The 15,357-nt window shown below is 36.6% G+C and overlaps 1 protein-coding gene and 7 non-coding genes across 8 annotated transcripts in view; 1 reads left to right on the top strand and 7 right to left on the bottom strand.

Moving 5' to 3' along the window:
• LOC100891289 overlaps positions 1-15,357 on the top strand; it is a 37,605-nt gene that overhangs the window by 16,316 nt on the left and 5,932 nt on the right. Inside the window, exon 2 of the mRNA XM_003727242.3 lies at positions 378-453. The gene's annotated coding sequence lies outside the window, so the exon portion shown is untranslated. The remainder of the gene's footprint in view (positions 1-377; positions 454-15,357) is intronic.
• Positions 3,439-3,511, bottom strand: TRNAV-CAC. Its single transcript has one exon. It is a non-coding gene; the product is annotated as a tRNA-Val (tRNA).
• Positions 4,437-4,509, bottom strand: TRNAV-CAC. Its single transcript has one exon. It is a non-coding gene; the product is annotated as a tRNA-Val (tRNA).
• Positions 4,743-4,815, bottom strand: TRNAV-CAC. The gene has a single exon. It is a non-coding gene; the product is annotated as a tRNA-Val (tRNA).
• TRNAV-CAC lies at positions 5,064-5,136 on the bottom strand. Its single transcript has one exon. It is a non-coding gene; the product is annotated as a tRNA-Val (tRNA).
• TRNAV-CAC lies at positions 7,799-7,871 on the bottom strand. Its single transcript has one exon. It is a non-coding gene; the product is annotated as a tRNA-Val (tRNA).
• On the bottom strand, positions 9,858-9,930 carry TRNAV-CAC. The gene has a single exon. It is a non-coding gene; the product is annotated as a tRNA-Val (tRNA).
• Positions 10,857-10,929, bottom strand: TRNAV-CAC. Its single transcript has one exon. It is a non-coding gene; the product is annotated as a tRNA-Val (tRNA).

Raw genomic sequence — 15,357 nt, 5'->3', positions numbered from 1 at the left:
GTGAATAATTTCCTCAGAAAGAGAAGTAAGAACGATATAGTAAGACAAATTGATTCCTGCTAACGATTTACCACATTAAAGTTGGCGCGCGCAGGTGAATAATACGAGAGCTTATGTCTATTTGCACGCCCATCATTACGCAAACATAATACGAACACAGTCATCTCTCCTTGCTCACCGCAACGCATTGCCCTGTTGCCATACACAGCACTTAACATCGAAACGCTGGCCGCGGCGTCTCGTACAGGCACTCGGCATCGGTGGATGGTGGGATATTAATTAGTGAGTGCTAGCATTCCAATTCCATAAACATGTTGTTTTAGGTCAGTCGCCATTCGGTAATTTTCTTTTGCTATCCATTTGCCATTTTGAATCAGGGACAAATCTGGGAGAGCAGGAGGCCTTGGCGCATGCACTCAACAAAATTACTATCTTCCCAAACATGTCAACAAGGTGAGTACTGATTGTCATTCTAACTTTAGGTACAGTCGTCTGATAACAGTCTTTATGGTATTTTCATCTCAATATTTGAATAATTCTTTGTCAATTTTACTTATAAATCAACACTGCCATGTATATAATAATAATTCATACAAAAACTAGCTATTTAAATAAAAACGATTTATTCAAGGCTATTCGCATCAAAATACTGCAACCATTATACTTCAGGAACGATCATACCCGATCATGTTTGTAGTGTTTTTAGTTTTCTCTCCTTAGTTGATATGATATAATGGTATGATTAAAACAAACTTTTATAAGGTTCATGAGTTCTTTTATTGTTATCCGTTTCACATTTAGCTGTGGACCTACATATAAATCTAATCCAATTCCCATACATGTGAATGTGCGAACGTATGAAGTAATGTTTACATAGTCATACATGAAGGCATTCAGCTGCATTTATCGTTTTTACCGAGAAAAACAAAATTATTGATAATTTAAATGGATTCATACAGAGAATACCTTTTTCATCCTAGTATTGTTCTTTATTCTTTAAATTCCTACATTACTTTTTCATCACACACCAATGAATAACCATTCTTAACACTGCACACACTCTATCTAATACATGGAAGAAGAAACATGACGAATATATATAGACATAATATAGTGATAACCCTTTTGACGCCTGCCAAGATCTATTGTTTAATCTCAACCATAAATATACCCGACGACGTGTTGGAAGATCCATAAACGGTTTACTATTTAAGTAGTGATCAAGATGTAAAGAATCTTATCTTTATATTCTTCACACGATCATGTCAAATGCCAACACCGCTTATCAGATGATTTGATTTAAGACTTGTCATTCTACGCTGATGTTTGTCGAGAGAGAATATAAACTTGACCTACAGAAATTTTAGATTGACGAGAGCTGTGTCTCAATTTGTTTTATTTGTAAAGAAAAGTTCGATGAAGAAAGCTTGTATCAAAGTAATATCTGTCAGTGAATGTTGTAGTCTACATGAACGTAGAGAGAAAGGGTACCAGTACATGCAGGCGCGTACGCAGGATTTTTTCAAGGGGGGGGGGGGGTTAACATTTATAAATCGGGCCGAAAATTTCGCAACGACTCAGCCAGCCGCTGAATAAGCGGGGGGGGGGGGGTAAGAGGTCACTTTTTTTTTTTTTTTTTTTTTTTTGTCCTAAAAAAATCGCAACGACTCAGTCGACCGCTGAATAAGCGGGGGGGGGGGGGGGGGGTAAGAGGATTCTTTTTTTTTTTTTTTGGTCTCGAAATTTGAAAAATTGACATTTTGCTCCGTTGGGGGGGGGGGGGTAAGGTCAGCTTTTTTAGGTCAACCATGGGAATATTTTTTTTTGTTGTAATAAATAAAAATAAAAAAAACATCCAAAGGGGGGGGGGTTAGGGGGGTTATGGGGGTTTACACACAGAAAAATACCAAACCCCCCCCCCCCCCCCCCCCCCCCTGTGTACGCGCCTGAGTACATGCAATGTATAACGAATTAGTCAACAAAATTTCTCGGTCGTGCGCTTTGTGTATCTTTAATTTACCTGCAGTGTCCATACCTTGGGAGGCTACTTGTGGAAGGAGAGCTTCGTTCAGTTTCATCCTCTTGTTTTTGTGTTTTTTGGGCAAACTTTGTGATATTTGTTATTGACATCTGTACATTAACCCGAAAAAGAGTCTGACAACACACAATATTCCAGGTATTGTGATGGTGTTTTTCACGTTCACGGACGTTTGCTTTGTAGGGGGCAAAGGTTCGTATACTATTTTAATAGAGGTTGATCATTGAACTCTCGTGTACAGGGATCTATTATTTGTAGCTATTATCAATATAGTCATCCCTTTGTATTGATATCAAGGATGACTGACTAACGAATACTACTCGGGGAGTGATATGTGTGTATACGGGATACTTTAATTACCAATTTACATATTAAGTTTCGGCTGTGCAGGAATCAAATGTTATTGTAAGACTTTGATAGGATATCCGTGATACAGTTTATTCTTCATATGCTTACCATTCTCATGTGAGGATTAATTAACATGAATGACATGACCTGTCATGTGAAAATCTCTGTTAACTTTTTGATAACTTTATAATATAATTATTGTTTGCTTGCTAATACAAAAATATTTCCCCAAATCTAACCATGCACGATCATGATTTCTTGAAGTTTTGACCCGTTTCAGTGGATAGTAGCATGTTAATATAATGATTACCAGTTAGATGTATTCGAAATGAATAGTCTCGAAATTGCGTTTTGTACTTTTTGCTTTTGTCATCAAAGTAAATTATGATAACACAGGTGTAAACAAAATAAGAGATATATACATATCTTTGTATTAGATTAAAGGGATAGAACTAGTTAAGTTCTGGTTTCAGACCGCAAATGTCCTTAAAGTGCATGGTTATTGCACTTATTCTTATTTATGACATTTCTAGTGCCCTTTTAGGACCTAAAATTGCTATTAAGGTAATTTTAGAGCCCAAATGTGTGAATTTTAGCCAATGCGATCTTACCAATTCAGCTCTACTTTACAACAAATATGGTGACGGTTAATTAATTAATTAGTTAGTAATAACAATACATGGACCGGCTGGATGTGCGTATTATAACTAAGACCAAAAAGCCAACAAAAAGCCAACATCGGCATTGGCTGGAATAAAACGTATAAGGCGCTATTTCGTTTTTGCAACGGCTGTTTTTCAAATTATCTAATACTCGTGGTGGTACACAAATATTAGAAAAGGTTATATTTATGGATATTTTAGCCGTCTCTGAACCGATTTTGATCAAACAAAGAGGAATTTGTAATTTAACTCATCTATCCCTTTAGCCTCAATCGATATAAAATGCTTTTATACAATTCATGTAGGCCCAGCTTCCTCCATAGAGAATCATTACCCACACAGAAGAGTGCAACTATAAACAAATATAAAAAAAAATTATTTAAAAAAAATTGTTTCCGCCCGGGTTCGAACCGGGGACCTTGCGCGTGTGAGGCGCACGTGATAACCACTACACTACAGAAACCAGACGTTCCATCATCGATCTTTACACAATTTGTTATTATAGCAACAAAATTACTGTTGTCACAAGATGATTGGGAAATATACCTTCCAATAGGTTAAATGTTAGTGATCGCAGTGGAACAAAAAGCTTGCGATTTTTTTAAATTTTATTTATTATCTCTTAACTATCGTGCTTCTAGGGTTGTAACATGTATTTCTCATATAGTGGACTCTGAGAATTGGTCGACGGAGAATTAAAGTAAGAAATGTTTTTGGCAATCGATGCTCTTGTTAAAGACACTTTGTCCCTTTTGCAGCCAACATCAAATTCTGTAGAACTTTGCAAGAATTATGAATATGTCATGTATGTCCTATCTGTTACATTTAAACATTAGAAGCGTCCTAATATTCAAATTATGCAAGGAAACCCGTTTCCTTGCTAGACTTCACTGTCAGACACTATTGAGTGACTGACTGGCCTTTTTTCTTCTTAGGTAATAACGTATACACATAAAATGAGCAGTAAAGGGTACATTAGCATTTGTCTACATCAATAAGCAACTTCTTGTAATGGCCAACATTAAACTGATTGAATCTTTGCGCAGCATAAAACGTACGACCATTCGGTGCAATGGTCTGAAAATCAAAATATTACTTATTAGTTATATAGCTCTTAAGTAGATTCGACAACTAATAGTCGTTATTTTCCCACTTAAAGACATTTTCAACCCCCCCCCCCTTTTTTTTTTTTTTAGGGAAGTTCTAAATTAATATTATCTTTCAAATGCCGTTGGAGTTTAACGTTTTCATGGTTTTGGCCTGCAAATCGGACATAGTACATTTAATGCATTGAATTCAAAATATTCTCATTGGCTGCATCAGATAAGGGTGCAAACTTTATCATATACAGTTTTAAAAACTTTTTCAAAATAACGATAAAGAAAAGTTGTTTCCGCCCGGGTTCGAACCGGGGACCTTGCGCGTGTGAGGCGCACGTGATAACCACTACACTACGAAAACCCGATATGATGAAATGATAGTTAGACAATCTACAATAATAGCTTGTTGTTCTTTCATAGTCAAAACATCAATTTAAAGATAAAAAAAATGGATTCTGTTTATTCATTTGGAATCCTTTTTTTATGATCGACAAATTTATGAACGATTTAGATGAGACAGAAACTATATTAGCAATTTTTTCAAAAACTTTTAATTTTAAAACTGTGACCAATTTTGATCATTCAGAAAAAAATAGTTTCCGCCCGGGCTCGAACCGGGGACCTTGCGCGTGTGAGGCGCACGTGATAACCACTACACTACGAAAACCCGATATGATGAAATGATAGTTAGACAATCTACAATAATAACTTGTTGTTCTTTCATAGTCAAAACATCAATTTAAAGATGAAAATGGATTCTGCTTATTTTTGAAATCCTTTTTTTTTATGATCGACAAAACTAATGATAGATAAATTTATGAACGAATTAGATAAGACAGAAACTATATTAGCTTTTTTTTTCAAAAACTTTTAATTTAACCACCTTAGACTAATTTTGATCATTCAGGAAAAAATTGTGTCCGCCCGGGTGCGAACCGGGGACCTTGCACGTGTGAGGCGCACGTAATAACCACTACACTACAGACCCGATATAATGAGTTGATGGTTAGAAAATCTACAATAATAGCCTGTTTACTTGTTTACTTTGATTACTAATGCCTGGATTACATTTGGCCTGCGATTAGTCTACGGAGCCCGTATCCTGCCCGTATCCCCTTTTCCGTGCGGCCTCTGTGCGGAGGCAGGAGGCGACCGTGAGATTTTCGTACTGATTCACGGGCTCCGCAGCCCATACGATTTTGTTTCGCGAGAAGTTAAACAAATTTGAAAAAAATCGTAAGCCCGTAGCCCGTATACATGTCGTAGGTGGCATTGCACAATCCCCGCACGGGCATCGCCCGGAGGCCTAGCACTAATTGTGCAGCAAACGTACGCTTTTTCGGTGAACATGGGGGCAAAAAAATCGTACAGAGATTGTAGACTCGTGGGGCATTCGCACGGCCATTGCACAGCTATCGCAAGGTTGCTGCTCGTTGCCCGTGCAGTATCCGTGATATTGAACAGTCATCTTTGCACGAAAGCTGCACGGGCTCCGTACGATTTCCGTGCGGAGGCTGCGGAGACTGCACGGCTACTGCATTCAAATTGCACGATTTCCGTACAATCTCCGAGCAGCCTCTGTACGGATTTGCCCTGGCCTGCCCCCGAGGGCCAACACAATATATGGCACGATGCTCGTAGATAATGTAAACACAAACATCGTACCCCGTAGCCTCCTACGATGTCTACGAAAAATCGTAGACTAATTTATCGTACGGCGCCCTGGACAAATGTAATCCAGGCATTACTTCGATGTTGAAGCGTAAAGATAAACTTATTTGCCCCTCCAGATAATGCTATCTCTCTGGTATGGACCGTACTTAAGGGGGTGGCTGTACCAGTATTTCCCAAGGATGGATTTGAACTGATTTACAGTTGTTGCTCTGACTGCTGAGTCTGTTAACGAATTCCAGTTGTTACAACTTCGCACAGAGAAGGAATTTTGACGAAGCACAAATTTACACTTTGGCTTCCTTACTTTCATACTGTGGCCTCTGGTTCTGGATTCATGGACTAGTTGAACAAATTTATTGATATCCACCCGGTCAATTCCTTTCATAATCTTAAAGATTTGAATCAGCTCAGCTCTCTGTCTTCGGTAAATGAGTGTCTCTAACTCGAGGGCTTTCAATCTCTCATGGTATTCTAGGTGATGTAGATGTGCGAGTTGACGGGTGGCTCTTTGCTGCACCTTTTCCAGTAAGTCTTCATCTTTCTTGAACATGGGACACCAAACCGAGTTGCAATATTCAAGAGTAGGCCGGATTATGGTCTTGTAGAGCATAAGCCATCCTTTTTCATTCAGACTTGAAAAGGATCTCTTTATGATACCTAACTTGATGTTGGCTTTTCTTGCTACATCTGCCACATGATCTGAGAATGATAGTGCAGAGTCAAAAGTTACTCCAAGGTCCTTCTCACAGTCGGATACAGGTATATTGCTAGCTTCTCCAGCATTTGCCATGGTGTAGTCACATTTCGGGTTACGCCTCCCATAATGAATAACCTTGCATTTCGAGACATTGAATTGTAATTGCCATTTCTCAGCCCATCTCAAAACAGCTTGAATATCCTGTTGAAGGTTTTCAGCATCACTTCTGTTTTCCACAACACTATAGATGTTTGTATCGTCTGCAAATAATGTAATTCCTGATGTTACATTCTCAGGCAAATCGTCAATGAAACAGAGAAATAGGCCCGAGAACACTTCGTTGCGGAATTCCGGTTGATACTTTGCATGATGGTGATTGTTTACCATTAACCGATACTCTCTATGATCGTCCTATCAAGTACCCTTTTATCCAGTCATGAATACGTCCTGAAATACCATTGGCTTGTAACTTAACAAGGAGACGTTTGTGAGGGACAGTGTCGAATACCTTCCTGTAATCTAAATAGATGCAGTCGATACTATGGCCGTTATCATTGTTTGCTGTTCATTTTTCAAGAACCTCAAGAAGTTGGGTAGTGCAGGACCTGCCAAATCGAAATCCATGTTGATGATCGTCCAATAGGTAATTGTTCTCTAGATGCTCAATCAGTGCCTTTCTCACAATCCTCTCCATGATCTTGCACACTATCGATGTCAGACTGACTGGTCGATAGTTTGTCGGATCGTTTTTCCTCCCTTTCTTGAAGAGTGGCACCACAATAGCCTTTTTCCAGACATCTGTTATATTTCCCTTCTTCATAAGCTTTAATAGTGAGGATAATCTGGAGAGGCTCAGCCAATTCGTTGCGCAGTTCTTTCAGCACTCTAAAGTGTATCCCGTCTGGGCCTGCTGATTTGTTAATGTCTAGTTTGGAAAGCAGAACAGTGGTATCCTCTGTACGAAATTCTACATCTTAAAGTGATTTATGAGTTCTGCTAGGTGCGTTGGGAATTGATTCCACGTCTTCTTGTGTAAAGACACTTAAAAAAACACATTAAAAGCATTTGCTTTTTCCTGGTCTGATTGGCCCTGTTGTTCTTTTATAGTCAAAACATCAATTTAAAGATAAAAATGGATTCTGCTTATTCCTTTGAAATCCTTTTTTTATGATCGACAATTTATGAACGAATTAGATGAGACAGAAACTATATTAGCTTTTTTTTTCAAAAACTTTTAATTTAACCACCTTAGACTAATTTTGACCATTCAGGTAAAAATTGTTTCCGCCCGGGTTCGAACCGGGGACCTTGCGCGTGTGAGGCGCACGTGATAACCACTACACTACGGAAACCCGATATTAAATCATTAGTTTAAAACTCTAAAATAATAGCCTTTTGTTCTTTCATAAACATAACATTATATTCTGGGTTTTGGTTATAAGGGATTGGATTCATTAACAAATGATAACAATTGACTAAGGCGTGCTGAGAGTCACATGGACTGCTTACAAATATGTTTGCATATGGGACTACACAAACAGGTTGCAACTGTGTGGTCCAAACATTTTAGTTATACTTCGCCATATTTAGAATAAAGGGGATTTTGAAAAGTAATCCTTTAAAAAAATAGAATTAAAAAGCTTACACATTATTTTCACCAGTACTTCGTCAATTTGAAGCCAACAAATTCTGTAGACTTTGCAGAAATTATGAAAATGTCATGTCCTACTTGTGAAATTTAAACGTTAGCAGTGTACCAGTATTTAATTTATGCAAGAAAACCTGTTTACTCTCTTGACTTCACTGTCAGACACTTTTGAGTGACTGACTGAAATCTTTTTTTTTCTTTGGTAATAACATACTTAAAATGAGCTGTAACAGATACATGAGCATTTGTCTGCATCAATAACCCACTATTTGCGATTGCCAAAATTAAACTGATTGAATCTTTGTGCAGCATAAAACATACACCATTCACAAAAAGAGACCGAAAATCAGACTATTTACTCCTAAAGTCGATTCGACAACTATTGGTCGTTATTTTCCAACAAAAAGACATTTTCAAGCCCCTTCGTTTTCAGGGAAGTTCTAAATTAGTATTATCTTTCAAATGCCGTTGGAATTTAACCTTTTCATTTGTTTGGCCTGCAAATATTGACATAGTACCTTTAAGCCGTTGATTGGAATACATAGCTACATTTTTATAGTAACAATACATTAATTAAAGTATTCAAAATTTTATTTACGTATGACGACATGATAACGAATCAAATGGTGACCAAATTTGTCAAAATAATGATCAAGAAAAATTGTTTCCGCCCGGACCTTGCGCGTGTGAGGCGCACGTGATAACCACTACACTACGGAAACCCGATATAATGAGTTGATGACAGTTTGAAACTCTAGAATAATAGCCTGTTGTTCGTTCATAATGATAACCTCAATTTAAAAGTCAAACTGGATTCTGGTTAGGCCATTAAAAAAAAAGTGTTTAGCATCCCGCCTTTTTGAAAAATGGTAAGGAGGAGGCCCTTTTATTTTTTGACAGACGGACTATTTTTCAAGATGGCCGCCAGCATTTACAATTTTTTTTAAATTCAGAAAAAGATCATTTTAGCAGATTGTTTTTTCATGTTATTGCATATTTTTTTCAAATATTAAAAAAAGTTTTTTAAAGTTTTTTAAAAAGCCGGGAGCCTCAAAAACGGAAGTGGGCGGGTACGCCAAACATGATTTCTTTTCTTCTTTTAATGGTCTTGAAAGGTTTAGATTCGTCTAAATGAATTGAATAAGGCGTGCTGAGAGTCACATGGACTGCTAACACGTATGTGTACATATGGACAACACACACATGTTGCATAACAGTTTGGTCCAAACATTTCAGCTATATTTCGCCATAATTAGGGGATTTTGAAAAGTAATCCTTTTCATCCCAAAAATAGAATAAAAAGGCTAACAATTTATTTTCACCAGAACTTTCCCTTCTCTTTAAGCCATTGATTGGAATACATGACTTTTTTTTTATAAATAATTTAATAATAGTATTGGGTTCTTGTACAGCGCTCATGTCAGTAAGAGTTGACCCTCCTGGCGCTCCCGATTATTACCCTGGCTTTAGCATGCATGGCTACCATACGGCGCTCTAGCATTTCAAGGAATACATTCCCACCAGGTACCCATTCACTCCACCTGGGTGGAGTGTGGCAAATGTAGATCAATGTCTTGCCAAAGGACATTTATTTATAGTAACAATACATTAACAAGTGTATTCAAAATGTTATTTACGTATGACGAATCAAATGGTGACCAAATTTTTCGAAATAATGATCAAGAAAAGTTGTTTCCGCCCGGGTTCGAACCGGGGACCTTGCGCGTGTGAGGCGCACATGATAACCACTACACTACGGAAACCCGATATAATGAGGTGATGACAGTTTGAAACTCTAGAATAATAGCCTGTTGTTCGTTAATAATGATAACCTCAATTTAAAGATCAAACTAGATTCTGGTTAGGCCATTAAAAAAACAATCAGGTTTAGCATCCTGCCTTTTTGAAAAATAATAAGGTGGTTGTCCTTTTTTTCAAGATTTTTTTTGACAGTCGGGCTATTTTTCAAGATGGCCGCCAGCATTTCCATTTTTATTTTTATTATTCAGAAGAAAAAAATAATTTCAGTCGATTGTTTTTCATGTTATTTCATTTTTAGAAAAATATTTTGAAAGTTTTTAAATTTTTTTTAGAAGCAGGGAGCCTCAAAAATGGAAGCGGGCGGGGACGCTTATCATGAACTTTTTTTTAATGGCCTTAAAAAAGGTTTAGATTCATCCAAATGAATTGACTAAGGCGTGATGAGAGTCACATGGACTGCTAACACATATGTGTGCATATGGACTACACAAACATGTTGCATAAAATTTGGTCCAAACATTTCAGCTATATTTCGCCATAATTAGCCGTAATCCTTTTCATCCAAAAAATAAAATAAAAAGGCTAACAATTTATTTTCACCAGAACTATCTCTCTCTTTAAGCCGTTGGTTGGAATACATGACTTTTTTTTTTTATAGTAGCAATACATTCATAAAAGTTTTCACAATTTATTACGACATGATGCCAAATCAAATGGTAACCACATTTTTCAAAATAATGATCGAGAAAAGTTCTTTTATGTTAACAGACGTCAACAGACCAATTTTAGTCGATGAACGGATTTTACGACGATATTAGTTAAGTAATATTACCTTCCTAAAAGTATGCAAAAGCCTTTTATATGACGATTTGATAATGAATAAAAATGGTAACATATTGCAGAATAATGATGAAGAAAAACAAAAACTAGTTTCCGCCCGGGCTCGAACCGGGGACCTTGTGCGTGTGAGGCACACGTGATAACCACTACACTACGAAAACCACATGTCACGTTACACCCATTCTAATCCATGTAATTACAGCTGCTATTTGCAGAGCACTCGCGTTTATTTGTTATTCCAATATTGGCAATGAAGAAACAGATGGCGTCGAATTTTGACACTCTTAAAATACACCTGCCATTAGTACCCGTCAATTTGATACAAGTAACATATTAACGAGATACGGTAATGTAACCAATAATATTTTACTTCAAGTGGTAATGGTTATGGGTCCCAAGACGTGGGTAAATTTATTAACGCCCTAAAATCTGTCCATTGAATTATAGTTTGTAATTGAGAATATGGCAAGAAGTTCTGAGAGTCAAAAAATTTAATGACCCCCATTTTCCCATTTTTTTTTTAAATCTTCAATTCAGCAAAAATTGTGGTAAGCCTCCGATCCCCCCCCCCCCCCAAAAAAAAAAAAAAAAAAAAAATCATGTTATCTTTCAAACTAGGATTTCAAGTGGTATTTATGTTTCATTTCATTTTGTGATTTAATAATTTAGGAATACAAATTGATAACTTATACTTTCCAAAAGTGAGCACAATTATAATAGCTCGGTCTTTAATGAAGTCCAACAGTATACATTTATAATTGTTTTTGCCTTTCCCAGTCCCTCTTGAGAAACAAACTCCAATGAATTATTATATGGCTTAAGCGTTACTAATTAACTTCATCAGCTCTTAAATCGTTTAAGCCACTCCATATTCCCATAGAAATGCATAGAAATTAATTACAGAATAATCAACTGACCAAGAAAAGGGATTGTCTAATTGATACTGTAAAATCTTATCATCAATTTGAAATCTTATTCTGAGGACGATTTGACATATGGAAAAATTCATTTATTTTATCCTTTTTCTATGGTCAACTATTAGCTTATATGAAAATGACGAATCCGAAGAAAAAAATCCGAAAAAGAAAATTCAGTCCAAATAGACGGACGACATCACTGATTATTTCTGCACACCCCTTGAATTCCTCTTTTTTTTTCTTCACCGCACCATTTTCTTTGTAATAATCGAGGGAAATGATAACCTGCTGAATTTTATTTCATGATGTGAACGTGGTCACACAGGGTCGAATTTCACGAAAGAATACGATTTTGTGATTGCAAGATGATGCCTTAAACAGTTTGCATGTATCGTATCCCGTTGGGTATATGCCAGATAATGATGTACCCAGGCTTTGATAGCATCGATGAGATTGAAACATGTATGATATATATCCTCCGGCTAGCCTCTAGCCTGGCTGAGGATAATGGAAACCATTATGAGTAGATTTCGCTTAGCATACCAAATTCGTCTCCTCGTTGATGCCATGAATATCATTATCATTATAACATGTTGGTGTCATATCCCACTATAACATCTCATTGTATTCATGTTATAACCGTAGAATCTATCCTTTGCCGAGCTATAAAGCTGTTGTTTACTCCTAAAGCGATACACAAAGTCAAAATGATAGATTAGGCCACCTTGTATAGGAGTCATGGTTGAAGTATGATGGAAGAAAATTATACTCTAACATTACTCAATGTCTAAATTATATCTCAACAATTTTTTCGTTTAAACTTTTCTAATACTTACAACAAAATATAAAAAGTGCATTTAATATCTTCTTTCGTGGATTTCGTCCTTTTACTTCTTGCAATAGAATAGAAAGACAAACACACGTTTGTTTCCTAGATGAATTACACGAGCATGAACGTTTTCAATATGATCATGATGAAATCATCATTTCTCTGAACCAAATGAGTCTGATACATAACTACAGGCCTGTATTTTTATATGACTTCTCGTTAACACGCTAGTGTTGTTGTTGTGGTAATATCAAGAACAGGATTGTTGATTTTTATTGTTTATATTCAGTACGTGTTGGTAATTCGACTGGATTTTTGTTATCTTGTCCATCTATTTGAGGACAGAATTTTGTTGTGTGTTGGTTTGTTTTAAGTTCCGTCATATAAAAAGAATATACAATGAAAAGAAGATAACAAAATTTATTAACTTATACATAATATACGGTTTTTATAAGCAAGAAAAATTACATGGTATTAATTTGAAGAAAAAGCACATTAACAACGAACAAATGTACAACGAAATAAACAAAAAGAACCTGAGAAATAGACGGCGGGGTAGCCTATTTTCAGCTGCACTTGCATAGTGCAGCTGGTGTTCCATGACGACTAGAAGTGATGTTCCTTTTATCAAAACAAATTTCAAGATCTGCGTTATAACACTACTCCCATCCGTACGTGGTAAGAAAATCCTGCCATCGGGTATATTCTCATAACCAAGAATTATCTGACAAAATCTCACTGTGTACAATTTCTTGTGGGTTTCCTTTCGTCTTCTCGACTTTTCTTAAAAAACATTTAAGCCTTCGCCTCAAATAAGCGAAACATTGGTGCACAAGATGAAGCATATCGAAAATCCTATGTTAAGCTCATTGGTTTTGAAAAAGATTCAAACATGTTCTCTGAACAATTTACAAACCGGATTCATTGCTTTCGATATTTACTGACACCAATCCTAATTGCCTCATACTAGAGATAAACACGTCAATTAAACAAAAGACAAGATATTATTATTCATGCCTTACAACCAAGCTGAAGATAGGTACGTGTCTTTTCTTTATTTTATTCTAAGCTAAATCTATAACCAAGTCATGCATTGTAAGTTGACTTTCCACGTTTACCACAAATACCATCAAAATGCCAATCCGTCAATCATTTGGTGCCTGGTTTTTTAGTGTGGTTCTAAAGTTTTTTTATTGTTGTTCTTTTTTATATCCGCATTGTTTGCTGTTTCTAAATTTCTTTAAAGACTTATAATAATTTCTATCTTCTTTGCTTTTGATATTTTCGAAAAAATGTTAAATGGGGTGTAAAAAGTGAATTCAAAACGTTCATTTACTCCTTGTCCGCACTTTAATTTATTGCATGTGCAGGAAAAGAAACGTTGCCTTGTATTGGTGTACATCCTCTAGAAAGCGTAGTATTTTGTAATATATCATTACTAAGAACTGAAATATCCAGTAGCAGAGCAAGACTCTTCTCCATTTCAATCCCATCAGTGTATTTTGATTACACCTATCATAGAGTAAGGAATACTATACTCGATCTCCTCATCTCAAATCACATTATAATGTAAAATTGCACAGAGAGTTCAGGATGAATATAAGAGGTAACGATTACGCATTACAGATTTGAAAGAAAAGGGGCGTACGGGGTGTTGTGGTCTAGTTGATAAGTAACCAGACTGCCTTGGTGCAGAGTTCGAGTCCCTACCACTTACCTAACTAATCATTTTGACAAGACAATGAATAACTAATTTTTTTCAATACTGGGCCAGGGAGTAAATAGGATTATTCCTTAAAATTATAGCGCATGGGGACAAACAGCATTGTATTACCCCCCCCCCCCTACACAAAAATATAATGATAATAATAATACAAATAATGATGATGATAATAATAGTAATAAAATAAATAAATAAATGAAAGAATTAACAAATAAAATAATATTAATAAATAAATAAATACATCTCTCTCCCTCTGTGTGTGTCCCTCTCTCTCTCTCTCTCTCTCTCTCTCTCTCTCTCTCTCTCTCTCTCTCTCTCTCAATCCCTCTATCTTTCTCCTGGGTTCACCATTGCTTATTCCATCTAGCATCTTATACTGGTTAGTAGAGCAGGGTTAGGTCGAAGCAGGAAGTTGGATTCCCTTAAGTAGAAGGTGATGCTCCAATCATTAACCTCTTCATGCATTTCAATTACGATCAATGCTTAACAGATTGACGAGGATTGGAGCAGTGTACTATATTACCAGCAGGAGTGGAAGCTAATATCGAGGTGTCGCTTCCTGTTTGTCTCGCTCCAGTCCAATGAAATTGAAATTTCCTCAAAAGAGGAGGTTGGTAATGTTTTTTTCTGAGTGATTTTCCCCCTCATCGTGATACGATTCCGGATCGTAACGGCGGATGCGTTTTTAATGGATGTTCTTGAATCACGTCAATGGCTTTCGGCGCCAACACTATAATTATTTTCCATCATCATCAACCCTTTTTTTAACCAGAAACATTAATGTGTATATTGGCAACAAAAAGAAGATGGAGAGAGGGGAGATAAAAATAAAGAGAAGAAGAAGTGTGTGTTTTTAAAATGGATGAGGTTGAAAGGGGGATGGGAGGGGTGGAAGCCACGAAACATTTATCATGTTCATGGCCCAGATGCAATTTGCTTTGGCATGGCTTTGACTACAGTCACGCACGCTAGTTGAATCAATACTCGTTCAACAACTAGATGAGGAGAGGAAATAGCAGTCGGAATGGGGGAAAGATACGAGAGGAAACGGAAAAAATCGAGAGTGTATAACAGGGAAATGGGACAGGAAATGTTTGTACTTTTTGTGAAGAGAAAGATG

This window comes from Strongylocentrotus purpuratus, unplaced genomic scaffold (genome assembly GCF_000002235.5).
Source record: "Strongylocentrotus purpuratus isolate Spur 01 unplaced genomic scaffold, Spur_5.0 spur5_scaffold_7, whole genome shotgun sequence".
Classification (NCBI taxonomy): Eukaryota; Metazoa; Echinodermata; class Echinoidea; order Camarodonta; family Strongylocentrotidae; genus Strongylocentrotus; species Strongylocentrotus purpuratus.
The sequence above is the reverse complement of the archived record's forward strand: the minus strand, read 5'-3'. Positions and strand labels throughout refer to the sequence as shown.